Source organism: Haemaphysalis longicornis, unplaced genomic scaffold (assembly GCF_048455015.1).
Source record: "Haemaphysalis longicornis isolate Haplotype H1 unplaced genomic scaffold, Haemaphysalis longicornis Haplotype H1 scaffold_8, whole genome shotgun sequence".
Classification (NCBI taxonomy): Eukaryota; Metazoa; Arthropoda; class Arachnida; order Ixodida; family Ixodidae; genus Haemaphysalis; species Haemaphysalis longicornis.
The window spans coordinates 172,424,779-172,436,022 of record NW_027526445.1 but is presented as its reverse complement, the minus strand read 5'-3'; the positions used below and the strand labels follow the sequence as shown (position 1 = coordinate 172,436,022).

Sequence of the window (11,244 nt, the reverse complement as noted above, 5' to 3'; positions counted from 1 at the left end):
GTCTTGTCGCTTCTTACCCGTTTCGCGTACTAAACCTTTATCCTTCAAATAATCACCACGCCAACCTTCAAAAATCACCCTTCGACGTTCCCAAAGCGGCAGGCGGTGCAATGTGTGGAAGCAATGTTTATAACACGTTTCACACTCAAGCGGTGACCACGGCGAAGATGTTTAGTGGAATTAAACCGTGGTTTAACCCGCAACGACCGCTGATTATTGCGTTTCTAGAGGAAATGCGCAAGCAGAGGTAACTTGTCATTGCTTACTGTCAAACGAGTACACATATTGGTTGTTTTCGCGTGTGCAGCACGCGTCTTAAGCCGCACGATACGTGGAAAAGCAGACGACGCGGGTGCACCATCCACACTCACGGCCGGGCTGGAGGAGCGGCCGCTCCTTTGCTCCGTGCCTCCAGTCCGGCCGTGCCACACTAGGAGCGGTTCGTCCCGCCGCCGCCAGGGGCCGACCTTGTTCGCGCTCGGGGCGAATAACGCCGCTATCTGCTACTTCCGTAACCAGCAACGATTGTTTCTCGTATCATCGCCGCACACTTGGATCAGACAATAACGGCTGCGTACCGAGCAGAGACACGAAACAGCCAAACCGAAGTGGTGAGTGCCTTCTTGAGATGAGGTCGCCTTGCGGAATCCGTCTTTATTCTGACGCTCGTCTGGGGATACTTTTCAGAAAAAATTCCCGAATACATGCCCCCGGTGCCGGACAGGTCTGAGGCCATTGTGGGAGCAGCACTTTTTCTAAAAAGTTTCCTGTAGTTCGCGCTCTAGAAGGTTGATGAAGGATTGGCGATTTTTCAAGGAGTTATTATCACCCATTGCGGGTCGAGCCCTGCGTTAATGTTCTAGGGGCGAACATTGAGACAAGGAGTAAGTAAATTGATGCAAAGCCTGTATGCATCAGTTCGTCCTCGCCTTTTTTTTTAAATTTAGAACCTGATTGGTCGTCAGCCTCAGCCACTAACGTTGTCATCTGCGCCACTTCAACTGTTATTTTGTCGCCACCTTCCGGGGCGTCCGGGGCTGGGTCATGACTGTTAGTATCCGGGGCGGGGCTAGGAAACTGAATGTTACGCAGAGCAAAATCACGCCCCAAACTGCCATGATGTCAAACATGGCGCGGCTCTTTGGGCGACGCCCTCTAGACCTAGTAATTAAGCGCGCATGTCGTGGGTTTCCCAAGGACATATGCGCGTGCGCTTTGCCCGAGTAATTGCCCAGCGTAAATATGAAGTAACCCGTATAGGCTTGGATTTGCGTTGGCCGAAAATGATTTATGCTCTACGATTTGCTAAGTTGCATTGTTCATGCAAGGTAGTTTCTCTGTTTTGCTTTCGGGCAGTGCGACGGCGACTCTCGGGATGAAGTTAATGAAATTCGGGCGCGGTTCGCGGTATGGCTGCACTTGACCGCTCGATTCGCCGCGGTGAGGATTGTGCCCTGCACTGCTCCCGCGATTGCTCATGGTGTTGCACCGGTGCAGCTGGAGTGCAGGGAAGCACTGCACGTACTACCCTACGGGTCGCGCGCGCCCACAGATGTTCGTACGCTGCTAATTCGCAGACGGCAATCGCTAGTGGCGGTGACGGCATGAAAATGTTTGAACTGGAAGATACGCTGATCGTGTCGTGAATGCGCTTGGCGTATCGATATGCTAGTAAACTTCGAGCTGCACCAGATGACAGGCGAGGAGGGTTAGCAGACGACATCTCTTCCACCTCGCTCTCTTGTGAGCACGCGTGGGGCACTGCAGTCGTATTGCATTTTAGTTGCGCTGCACCGCGAGCCTGCTTTTTTTCCTCTTTTTCATCCATGGCGCCTCTCCGGACCCCCAGGAACCGGAGAACGTCAGCTGTATTAAACGGAGCTGCCTCTGCTCTTCTAACATTCAATGAGCGAATTATTGGGAGGAGGGTACAGTGTCTGGGCTGTCCCTATTCGCACGAACTGTGTCAACAGATTTGTTTGTAGTTCGCACGGGGCGTGTGAACAATTTCTATCTCTTTGTCACGCGCACACTTTGATAACGGTACTTGCCGCTTGTGACGCTCAGGAAGGTTTGATCGGTAACTTTCCACCCGTGGGAACGTTGATTAATAGGACACTGAAATGATTTGTAAGCATTCCGGCATTGCTGACGCAAATTGTAGTCTAGCGTCGAAAGGTTATGTTTCGACCACTCCCGCTGCGTTTACGCGACTACATTCAGTAGAAAAATCAATTCGAAAATGCTGTCCTCCTCTCTGCTCCTCTTTGCCGATTTTCTGTGACGCTTCGTATGACGTCAAAACAAGATGGCTTGGCTTTCCTGCGCTACTGCACGACTCGCCAATTCTCCGACAGAACCAGTCGGCCCAGCGTTTAGTCGGCAGGCCGCCGGAGGGTCGTTCCTATTCGTTCACTCAACTGAAGCTAAGCCACTACACATTTGCGCCTGGAAGAATGTGTCTTTACTTGGTTAGTTTGTAGACTGTATGAAGCTTTAAGTCGAACTCGCTCCACACAAGCCCATATGCGACGCTTCGATGACTGGTATGCTAGTAGAAAAATCTAAGTCTAATTGAAGGCGGGTGAAGAGCCAGCAAAGTTAGCGTAGGTTGTAAGGAATTAAAAGCAACCGAAACTCAAGGACAACGAAGCACTTCATTGCGCTGGGTTCACTAGCACAGCGGTCAGCAGCACGACCACACATCTGCGAACGCTTATCCGCCTAAGGAATGCAGTCGCTAGACGTGAGATATTTGTGACAATTTTGGGGCCGCTTACTGCACGAGCGCTATTAAAAATAGTCATCTAAGCTACTTCGAATGCTAAAACTAAATAACAATGTAAACTGGCTATACTATATAGGGGTTATATTTTCGCCCGTATCGGCGCTGGCTTCTGGCCGACTGGTCCGGAGCAATGGAAGCTTGCACATGCGAGCCAGATCTAACCTATCCCACAAAGCGTTCTGACCACTGCTGAAACATTATGTGGGCACTTTAATATACGCTTCCTTCCCCTGAACTTTTTCCACAGGCCAGCTTTATAATAAAGTGCACAGTAGTATTATGTTGGCACGATCCTCGTGGTAACCGGCAGATCAAACGCATCATGTAAAAGCATTTAACTGAAGAAAGCTGCAAAACGTTGGAAATCCCGGGCCATCTCCACTACCGTGTAACCTGGTGAGGGGGGAAGCATGCGGTGTATAAGTGTGCTCTTGGAGCCTTGACGTTCTTCCTAACGGATAAGGACCGGTTGGAGCGTAGAGGTATAGACATTTGCTCTAAAAGTCTCCTTGTCGTTGAAGAACGAAGCTCTCTAGCGCGAGGCGTAAACGAGTGTCCCGGTAATTTTTAGTAGGCATTACGAAGCACTCCAGCGCGAGGAGTTAACGAGTGTCCCGGTGTTTTGTAAGAACGCGTTACGTTCTAGCGCCAAAATTAAACTATTTACCAAGTGCTTCAATATCGTGACTACATGAGACGACGCTTACGACGATGACACGAGACGCGAACAGTCCTGGCCCGCAAGGGGCTTCGCCCTTAAAAAAAAAACCGGCGTCCTTTTTGAGAAACTCTCTAGCAAGCTTCCTGCGTCATCGAGTTATACTACTCCGCAAAACACGCGTTATTCGCAGCAGCGTCACTGGACATCCCACGATTAGTAGCCCACCAGATGGCAGTACAAAAGTAGGTGTCGGGTGGGTCCGCATGAAACCATTTCCCTCGTGTTCGTCATTGATAGGGCCACTCTTATTGGTCTCTATACCCTCGCTGTGCGTGCTGGCCAGTGAGTATCGGACATGCCCGTTCACGTGCAATATATATTCAATTCATGGCAAAACACGATGTTATCAACCGCATTAAAATACACTACCCCTCAGGAGTGTAAGCCAGGAAATTGAAACAAAAAAGCTCTAACCCTAAAATATCTCACCGTATTCAGTTTACACGGGCATGCGCGCACACACCAGCGCGTCTTAGGAACCGTCATGACCCGAATGTGGCACTGTACAGGAGAACATAGTTATTGTGACAGTGATAACCTAAATGCGCCTATTATAATTAAACAACGTGTTCACGGGCAAAAAACTATTAATAGGAGCTGTTATAGTGCCGGAAGCGGCAAAGGTTGTTCCGAAAGTGTGCGCGCACGAACTAGACATAAAACTAGTTCGCAGGCGCTGTGCAATCTATAAATAAAAATTGTTTGCGCGGAGTGTTCCAATACGGACACCTTAGTGTCAGGCTCTAGTCGAGTGAGTAACTCAGCGGATAAGTTGGCGGCGTGGCGTCGTGACCGGCTTTCCAGATAGAGACGTACGCTTACTTGGCGATCCAAGAGCTAATAAAACGGGAGAATTCAATCTAGCGCTATTCGCTGCAGTAGAATTGGACAGAGTAATAAAAATAATTGACTGACTGATTGATTGATTGATTGATTGATTGATTGATTGATTGATTGATTGATTGATTGATTGATTGATTGATTGATTGATTGATTGATTGATTGATTGTAGGGTTTAACTTGCCGACGCAACGCAGGCGATCAGGCGCGCCGTAGTGGAGGGCTCCGGATTAATTTTGACCACCTGGGGATCTTTAACGTGCGCCGATATCTCGTACACACGGGCGTTTTTTGCTTTTCGCCTCCATCAGAAAAGCGGCCGCCGCGGCCGGGAATCAAACCCGCGTCCTCGTGCTCAGCAGCACAACACCTTAGCAACTGAGCAGAACTAAAAAAGGTCCCAACAAACCGAGCCCTTTTTTTCATCTGCAATTTCCTGGCTATGGTTGCTTTCTTTACTGGTTTGCCGCAGTTGGACAGAACAATTGCGTGAGCAATAGTTGGGCTAGGTCCGCAAAATTTTCACAGAGCGGTGTAACCTGAGGGAGCGATATAGCAGATGAGTGGGTCTTGCTTCTCCCACGAGCACTTGTAGGCATTTAAAGTCAGGTCTGAGGCCAGTGCGGGCGGCGAAGGAAACCCAATGCAAATAAAGGCGGCGTCGAAGCGCTGATGCCGGTGTGAAAGAAAGAGGCGACAGGTAGCCAAAGCCACAAAGCCACTGCTAAAGTGAGCAGGTGTGGCCATTGAGACAATCGGAGATCTGAGCACGGTGGGCTTGGTGTACGATATACATGCGGGAAACACCGCGTTGCGGACATCTGAAGCAAGGCATGTGCTCAGGTGGAGCCTCAAGTTCCAGAGGGAAAAGTACAGTTAATTCCCACGCATCCTTAACCCATTCAGCTGCAGATTTTTTCTTTCCATTATAATTTTTTTCTCTGTGTTTTCTTTATTAATTGGACAATATAAGACTTAAACCAAAATAAATAGGCTTGTTATGCAAGCAATTAGAGAGTTACAAGTATGACGTCTAATTAGGGCATCAAACAATTCTAATTTAAATTTACAGCAGAAAAAAATGTTCTTGTTTTGGTAAATTTTGGGAAGCAGTTAGTCCACAGACAGAAAACAAGGTCTGATAGTGCACGTATTCTTAGATTAGCAGCTATATCATCAATAAACTAGAAGTTCGGTCATTGGGGTCAGCCTGACGTCAGTTTGTGCTTCACTGGAATGCCTTCCTCTTTCTAGGATTCAGCTTTAAGAAAAAACGAACAATGCTGATAGCTATCGAAAGAGGCACACTTGAGGAACTACTTCCCAGAAAACTAGCTGTTTTGGTTTTGTTATGAAATTGCTAGAAGTCTTTTGGTTTATGTCCTACATATAGGACGCGAGGGCCGAATGAGCCACCAATACACATTTAATTATTTTTCTATGCTTTTACTGGGCTGATTGCACCTAATCTTTGCTCGTTCATCATGTGGTGTGGCACACATTCTTGGGCTCTTTCTACAAAGGGGTTTTTTGTACCGTAATTTCAGCGAGCACCTTATCGCACATGATTGTTTGTTAGTGCGCACTACTTTCCAAGACCAGCTGCTGCACTGTCACGAAATCGACTTTCACGATTCTGGGGCAAAGCACCTTAAAGGAGCTATGAAGACAAAATACAAGTTGGTTTTATTAGAAAGACTGCGTAGTCCCGATAAAAATGATACCAATATCATCGCAATCTTCGAACAAATAACGGGGATATTAAACAAAACGTGTGAAGCAGTCACGACCCCCTAGCCAATTTCCCGCAACTTTTCTATGACGTCACAGAACCTTGTTTGTGCGATTGGCGACCGCCTAACTGACCTGTCGCGACGACACATGACTGGACGTATGTAATGGGGCCTCTAGTTCCATTTGACCGCATCGTTTGAAAGCTAACGTGCAGTTAACGCATTGAAAATTATGTTTCATTGTTGCCCGTATGACGTCGTACGTGCTCATAACGCGTCACTGTGGCGCAAAATTTGAAGGTTTTTAAATACTTCTTGCTTTTTTTAGTTAAAAAACATCTTTTGTGGCTGTAATGAAGCTGAGTGAGATACTGAATCCTAGTTCTTTCAAATTAAATGAAGTTGTATTTTCTCATCATGGCTCCTTTAAGGCCGAGGCTTGTCCAGCGTCTTTGCTCACGGCACAGCACCGTGTAAATCGAAATATCTGTGAACAAAAGATTCACAAAAGCTTATCAAGAACAAAATAAAATGTTCACTGAAGGTTAGTGAAATAGAAGGAGAGAGAGAGACACGGCACCGTGTAAATCGAAACATCTGTGAACAAAAGGTTCACGAAAGATTAACAAGAAAAAAATAAAAGGTTTACAAAAGGCTAGAGAGAGACAGAGAGAGTGCTCCTGGAGAGCCGTGCTAGGCAAGCGCGAGGAGCATTGGGTTTGATTCGATTGTGTTGAACTGGATTTGGATTGGATTGAAATGGATTGGATTAGATTTAATTGAATTGTATTGGATTAGATTGGATTGGAAATCGTTTTAGCAGCAGTAAGCACTCTCACAGGTAATTTACGCTAAGAACGATCCCCAGTGCTTCGCCCGCTCGTCATGATTAACTTCGTAGAGATGCGTGAATTTTTTTCTTCGCTTTGCTACGCGACCAGTGACTGAAAAAAGATACCTGTAGATGCATAGACTTCTCATTGGAGGCATTCACAGGAGTAGGCTGTGATACCCAACTTTGTCTCATCCGCAATACACAAATTGATTTTCATAGAGGTGCTTGTGAGCGAATTCTCAGAACCCATCGTGTCAAATTTGTATGTGGAAAGAGGGAGAGTCGAAACAAAAGAAAGTTCCTCAACCTTGAGCAATGTCGATCTATTAACTGAACACTTTAATTAATGAAAATGACCCTAAATGATATGTAATAATCAAGCAAACAAGCATTGTAACGCCGTTACTAATTTCTGTAAGTTGATATTGCCGCGAACCATGTATGGGTTTGTTTGTTTATTGTTTGTTTAATGCCCGGCCACGCCCGGCTCTCTTATGTGTGTCCAGAGTGACGCGCGTCTTCCATTGTGTATGTTTAGGCCGCACGGGCTACCTCATTCAGATAAGCAGACTGTTTCACCCTAACGTCACTATGCCCAGAATAATCTTCTTTGACTTACAATGTTCTGGATGTAAATCGACGGTTCTAGAAACACTTGCGCCGAAAGATAAAAGCCTGCAGAGCACACGCCGGGGCATTCCATTCGACGACACTGACCTGCGCAAGTCACTTTCCTGACCGCTGCTTCGGCGCCTCTGTATTCTTTTGAGTTGTAAGGGGAGCACAAGTTTGCTCCAATAAACTTGTTGTTTCTTCAATACAGCTGCATCGTCTTTGGCTACGTGACATCTGGTGAAGGTGCGGGGTACCCACCCTTTATGCTACCAACAACCTCTCGAAGCAACGAAACCAGTCCGACTACAGGCAGCCGCTGACTGCAAGGCCTCCCGCCCGAGTTTGGTCTCCTGCCAGAAGCACCGAAGAGAACGACCGCTGCGACAACCACCATGGCGCAAGAAGCAACATCACCAATCGTACTGCACCAGCTACGGGAACCGCCATCATTCCGAGAAGCCCCCGCAGAAGGCCAACAAGAATGGTTGGAGAAACTGGAGCGCATCCGGATCTTCAACAGGTGGGACGACGCCGAAACGTTCCGGCATGCTTTCTTTTACTTGGACGATTCAGCTCGCACTTGGTTCGAGAATCACGAGAGCTCCATGACCAGCTGGGCTCACTTCAAAAGCGAGTTTCTTAAGACCTTTACTACCGTGGTCAGAAAAAAACGCGCAGCACTTTTGATTGAAACTCGAACGCAGCATCCCAAAAAAGGTGTAATGATCTTCGTCGAGGACATGAAGCGAGTTTTTCGCCCTGAGGACCCAGAAATGACGGATGAAAAGAAACTAAGGTTTCTGATGCGATGAGTAAAGCAAGAACTCTTTGCTTGCCCTGTACGAAACCCCCCTAAAACGGTGGCCGAATTCGCGTCTGAAGCTGCCGCGATGGTGAAGACGCTAGAAATTCGAAAGAAGCAGTACGACCTCCCAGTCAAGGCGCTGTTCTCGGAGACCATCGGTGCCGCAACTGGAAGTTCCGATACATTTCGCGAGACCATCCGGGCAGTAGTCAGGGAGGAGCTTTAAAAGCTTTTTCCAACCACGCCGCAGCCTCAATTGGCTGCCCTGACCAACGTAATCCGAGAATAAGTCCAAAACGCACTCGGTACTTCTACGCCGTTGGAACCGCCCCACGCGAACCTCAAGCCATGACCTACTCCGGGGTTGATCGTCGACCCCGACACGACCTAACCTATCTTCAAGAAGCCCCGCCGTACCGCCGTCCACTGTCGCCCGCACGACCCCCTGCGGCCCAGAACCAGAACCCGAGGAAGACGGACGTCTGGCGAACCCCCGATAATCGTCCAGACAGGCCGACCACATCGATGCGGAGATGCCGGCCACATCCACCTCTGAGAAGCCTACCACATCTACCGTCGCTGCCCCTACAGTAGAGGCTCGTTTTGCGAGGGTTCTCCATCGACGAACCCCGCCCCCGGCCCGGCCAGCGCCCATCGGAGATCGAAGAATACCTGTCCAACACCTGCCGTGGACCAGCCCGTTTCAACCGATCGCCATCGCCCTACCCATATTAGTCGCCCAACCGCCGTAGCAATGCTGATTTCGTACGTGGAAGGACCCCCACCCCGCGCGGGGGAAACTAAAAGGAGCAACTTATGGAGGTAAAGTTGCACTACCGCGGAAAAATGAAAACCTTCCAATGACGCAACGACTCGCGGAAGAAGATGATTCCTGACATGCCCTCAGCCCGACTACCTGATCTAACCCGGACGTGACTCCTGAACACGACTACAACCGCACGGCTCGACGCGTACCCGACCAGAACGAACCAGGCGCTGAGAAAACAACGACCGCGACGCACAGTGCCCGACCGTCAACACGCACAAGCCGAGATACGACGCCACGACGCACCCGCAACTCGAAGAAGGCAGCGTCCGACGTTCAGCTGCACATCTACGGCTTTCAAGTAGTCGCCCTCATAGACACGGGAGCTGACTACTCAATCATGAGCGGGCCCTTTGCGTCTAAGCTGAAGAAAGTTATGACCAGATGGGACGGTCCGCACATACGGGCAGCAGGAGGCCACTTCGTGACGACAAGTGGAACGCGCACATCGGGCGTCACCATAGCTGGCACAACGTACCCTGCAGAGTTCGTCATTTTGCCTAACGGTTCCCGCGACGTAATTCTTCGAATGGATTTTTTGACGGACAACGGTGCAATAATTGATTTACAGACCAAGTCCATAACTTTTTCCTCCGATCAGTCCATGACTCCGGAACCGAACCCCGAAGACTGTGCTGCTTTAAGGATCGCCGACGATCATGTCACCCTGCCACTCCGCGCAAGCTTGATGATCACCGTCTACTGTGAAGATGCTGTTCCTGACGTCGACGTTATCGTAGAGACTGACCAAAGGTTGCTCCTCAACCGCGGTGTCTCCGTCGCAAGAGGCATTGCAGGCTTTAAGCAACGCCAATCCCAAGTTTTGGTCACTAATTTCAGCGAGGAATTCTAGCATATAAACAGGGGCGCTGCAATTGCGTTTCTCGAAGAAACGCAAAAAGCAAGTGACGTGATTGCGGTTGCCGACTTTGGACGCGCACCCGAAGATACCTTCAAGCTTCCGAATCCCTTCGACGTTACCACAAGAAGAACGGAAGAAATTGTTGGATTTGCTGCGTCGCTACAGAGAGTGTTTTTCGTCGAACTCAAAACTACGCCAGACACCTCTAGCGAAGCACCGAATAATAACAGAAGATGAAGCCGGACGTACACGACAGTCACCGTATCGCGTCTCTTCTGACGAGTGGGAAGCCATGCGGACTGAAGCCGACGACATGCTCAGTGACGACATTATACAGCCATCGAAAAGTCCCTGGGCTGCGCCGGTCGTACTGGTGAAGAAAAAAGACGGCACATTAAGGTTTTGCGTTGACTACCGGCGACTGAACAAAATCACCAAAAAGGACGTGTACCCCCTTCCCTGAATCGACGACGCCCTCGACCACCTCTGCGACGCGAAGTACTTCTCATCGATGAATCTGAAGGCCGGCTACTGGCAAATTAAAGTGAACGAGAGAGACCGAGAGAAGACTGCATTTATAACCCTGACCGGCCTATACGTGTTCAAGGTGATGCCGTTTAGGTTGCGCACGGTGCCAGGAACGTTTCAACGAGTCATGGACACGGTGCTAGCTGCCCTGTACTAACACGCCTGCCTCATATACCTCGACGATGTTGTGGTATTCTGCCGGACTTTCGACGAACACCTTGCAAGGTTGCAGTCTGTACTCGAGGCCATCCGTACGTCGGGGTTAACGCTGAAGCCTGAAAAGTGCCGCTTCGCGTACGAGGAACTCAAGTTTTTGGGCCATGTCGTCAACGCCGCTGGAGTCATGCCTGACCCGGCGAAAACTTTCGCCTTAGCGGATTTCCCAAGACCAAAAGATAAGAAGGGCGTGCAGAGATTTCTCGGACTAGGCGCAAACTACCGGCGCTTCGTAGCAAACGTCTCCCGCAATGCAGAGCCAATCACCCGCTTGACGAAAGATAGCACCCCTTTCAGCTGAGAAAATGCCCAAGAAAAAGCATTCTGCGAGCTGCAGCAATGCCGGGAAAGCCCACCTGTGCTTGCTTATTTCGACGAAAACGTTGAAACGGAAATGCACACGGACGCCAGTGGTATTGGCTTGGGTGCCGTCCTCGTATACAGCAGAAAAGCGGGGGCGAAAGAGTTATCGCCT

General features: G+C 49.1%; 1 protein-coding gene across 1 annotated transcript in view; it reads left to right on the top strand.

Annotated features, from left to right (window-relative positions):
* Positions 1–432: 432 nt before the first annotated feature.
* The window catches only part of LOC144149134 (uncharacterized), a 36,842-nt gene continuing 26,030 nt past the window's right edge, over positions 433–11,244 (top strand). The window contains exon 1 of the mRNA XM_077680672.1: positions 433–611. The gene's annotated coding sequence lies outside the window, so the exon portion shown is untranslated. The remainder of the gene's footprint in view (positions 612–11,244) is intronic.